The following is a 3,930-nucleotide window of genomic DNA, read 5'->3' on the forward strand; positions in this document are numbered from 1 at the left end:
ATTTTCACAGAGGAAGATATTCGAATGGCAAACAGACACATGAAGAAATGCTCCAAATCACTGGAAATAAGACAGATGCAAATCAAAACCATAATGAGGTCCCATTTCACTCCACTAGGAGTGGCTAAATTTAATAGGGCAGGAAGTAATAGATGTTGGAGAGAACGTGGTTTCTGTTATCTTTTCTGTATGGTTTTATTTGTCAGATATGTTTGGCTCAAATTGTTCTTGTTGTGTGCCATTAAGTCGATGATGACTCATAGGCACCCCTATGAACAACAGCCTGGGCCAACCTCACTGTCTCTGATACACCTGCTCCCGTTGCCACAATAACTGGATCATACTGTATTAACCTCTGACTCTGGCATGGTTAGCTTATGTGCTTACTAGAGTTGGCTCTACAAGTGTCAGTGTTCAGACTCTAGTCATCACCAATAGTATAATTTTTTAGTATTTGCAGTATTTCAATGTATTTGCAGAGTAGTTCTGTTTCATAGATATGTTTCTATTTTATATATTAAGAAACCTCATGAAAGTCATAATACTAATATCAGAAGTAATACATATCATATAAATTTTACTCATAAAATAGGAAAAGGTCCTTTCAGTGAACAGTCTTTGTCATAGATTGAGTTGTGATCCCTCAACACCCATCCCCATGTGTGTTTATAGAGAAGGTTCATTATTCTCAATATTTTGGATGCAATGTGGTAGTGATATAAATATCTGCCATGATCTGATAAAGCCAATCAATTCTGAAAGGATTAAGGGTGAGATGCAACAACTTAAATCTGTCACACGCCAGATCCAACGTAAGAGGAGATTCCCCTAAAGTGTGTCCTGCAACACCTTCTATCTTTAAGTAAAATGAGAAACAAGAGAGCATAGAAAGAGAGGAGAGAGCCTCAGTACCACCAAGGAGGTGGAGCTGGGAGCAGAGGCCATATTTTGGATCCAGAAACTCCAGAACCAAGAAATTTAGAACAAAACTATCTCGTGCCCAGAAGTACATGGTTCGAATTCAACAGATGCTCTGCTGGAGAAGGAGGAGCTATCTCCTCCTGTACCAGTCAGATCCAATTTGATGGTACACACATAAAAATAATAAAATATAAAAAAATTATTTAAAAACAAACAAAAAAACTGTCTATTGGAGCCAGTACCCTAAATTTGGACTTCTAACTTTCTATCAGGGAGCACTGGTGGTCTAGTAGTGGTAAGGAGCTGCTCTGTCAGCTTAAAGCCACGGGGTTGGAATCCACCAGTGGCTCCTCAGTAGAAAGATGGGAAGTCAACACCCAAGCAATCGACTGCTTCTGAAAACCCGCTGAAGGGTCAGTTCCAACTTAACAATTCTCAGCAACAACCTCTTAAGCTGTGATAGGATAAATTTCTGTTTGTTGAGATATTTTTGTTATAGCAGCAATAGATAACTAAGGAGCTCAGATGGTGTAGTCTGTAGGGAGTTGTGCTGACAACCTAAAGGGAGAGAAATGGGTAATCTCTTCCCATGTAACTTTCAGTCTTAGAACCCCAGTGGGAGGTCGGATATAGGTAGGTTCCAATAGGAAACTAAACAAAACTAAGACAGGTTTGAAAACTGAGTCAATGAAAAATGTGATAGATTAGAATGTAGAATACATTAATTTAGATTTTGTAGTTTTTCTTATGTTCATTATAATACTTATTTACTGCGAACTATTCAAAGCTTGTTCAGGATGCTAAAGTTTAATAGTGAAAGTCAGACTTTGTAGTAATTCTAATATTCTTTGTGGAGAAAATTAAGCCTAACCATTGAATTGTTTTTCTGCTTTGACACTGCGTTTTTCCCTTTCTTTTTCTTCTTTATTGTTTTTGTTAGTTCTTTAGGTTAAAGTGCTTCACTGTTGTGTACTATTTATTCGGAACCAACCCAGAGCTGACCCTCTAGTGGGTTTTCAGAGGCTGTAAATTGCACAAGACATTGTCCATCTTTCTTTTCCTGAGCAGCTGGTGGATTTGAACAATGTGCCATTGGGAATGCAGCACAGTTTTCTTCCTACAAGGCCACTAGAGTCCAGAAATAGGTTTTATTTCCAATAGTCCAGAAACATAGTGAATCTTTTGTTTATAAAACTCACTGCCGGGAGCTCTGGTGGTCTAGTGGCAAGGAGCTGTACTGCAATCCCAGAGGCGTGAGGTTCGAATCCACCAGATGCTCTACAGGAGAAGGAGGGACAATCTCCTCCTGTACCAGTCAGATCCTATTTGACGGTACGCTCTCTCTCTCGCTCTCTCTCTCGCTCTCTCTCTCTCTCTCTCTCACACACACACACACACACACACGCACATAATAATAATAATAAAAATAAAAAACAAACCACAAACCCACTGTCATCAGGTGGGTTCTACTCATGGCGACCTTCCCCAGGGTTTTCTAATCAATCTTTATGGAAGGTGATGGTGTTGTGTGACATTAAGTCCAAATTGATGACCCTCCAGCAAGTTTTCAGAAGCAGTAAATTGCATGTGAAGAGAGTGCCCATCTTTTTCATGGAGCAGCTGGTACATTTGAACCTCCTGCTTTTGGGATTGCAGCACAGCTTCTTACCATGAGGCTGTGGCCTCAGTTTCTGCACCTGGTGGATTAGGGTCTCAGATGTCTTCATTAGCAGCCCAACATTTAACACATTTTTGCTACTAGGGCTCCTTTTTCAGTTTGTAGAAATAAATATTTTCTGCCCCTTTCTTTAAGCTCAGGAATATATTTTTATTTCAATTGTATGTTTGCTAATGAATTTCAGTTTTAAAATGTCAGAGATTTTGGGGTTGGGTTATATGTTCCTTGCACCATCAAATCACATATATATTTGTTTTCATTTTGGTCTTTTTCTCTGCCTCTTTGGAGATTAACTCATGTGTACATACTAATACTCTAATTTACGGTGCCCCCCAAGTGTCTATGTTCCTCCATAATGGTCTTATGTGTTAATAGATTTCTTTTTTCCCCTTATTCAGCTTCCTTTTAATTTAATTTAGTTTTTTTAATTGTGAACATACAATGGATAATTTTCAAGGTTTATTTTGTTTCTTAGGTTTTCTTTGTCCCCAGTGTCAGCCTCTTACAAAACCAAGTTTTCCCTCTCTATGTGGCTGTACTCCCCTTTTCTTATGGTGCAAGAGTTCCAATTATTGTAGATATTTTGTAAACCACATTTTACTTTGTGAAATATCCACAATTATTGTACATATTTTGGTTTTGCTTTGTAAACCATATTTTACAAAGATCCACAATTGTTATGGGTATTTTGGTTTTAGAACTGGGGATAGTGTGATTTTATTTATCTTCATAGAAAGAGCCCTGGTAGTATTCCTCACGGACTCATTGCCTTGGCATCATTTCTGACTTCTAGAACGCTCCATTGGGTTTCTGAGGCTGTATACCTCAATAGGTGGAGAGTCTGTGGAGCAACTCGTGAAGGTGAATTGCTGGAAATGTGGGGCCTTTTGGGTGGCAGTGCTACATGCTTCAGAGCAGAACTTTCTGATGGTGGTGGTGGTATGTGCCATCGAGTCAACTCATAGTAACCATGTGTACAACAGCTCTGAACTCTGCTCTATCTTCAGCCAATTTAATTGTTTCTGACACACCTACTGCCATTCCTCCAGTCACTAAATCAATCCGTCTTATCCAAGGTCTTCCTCTCTTTCTCTGCCCCTCCTCTTTTCCAAGCATGATGTCGCTCTCCAAGGATTAGTCCCTTCTGGCAACATGCCCAAATATTATGGCAGATGGAGCTTCATAATCCTTGCAGCCTGGTTTCACCCTCTCCAGGACAGACCTATTTTTTTCTCTTGGCAGTCCATGTTATAGTTGCTACTCTTCCCCAGCACCACAAGTGAAAGGCATCGATTCTTTTTCTATCATCTTTAGTCATTGTCTAATTTTAT

This window comes from Elephantulus edwardii, unplaced genomic scaffold, assembly GCF_000299155.1.
Source record: "Elephantulus edwardii isolate Elephantulus edwardi_28Jun2011 unplaced genomic scaffold, EleEdw1.0 scaffold00082, whole genome shotgun sequence".
In the NCBI taxonomy this organism is placed as follows: domain Eukaryota; kingdom Metazoa; phylum Chordata; class Mammalia; order Macroscelidea; family Macroscelididae; genus Elephantulus; species Elephantulus edwardii.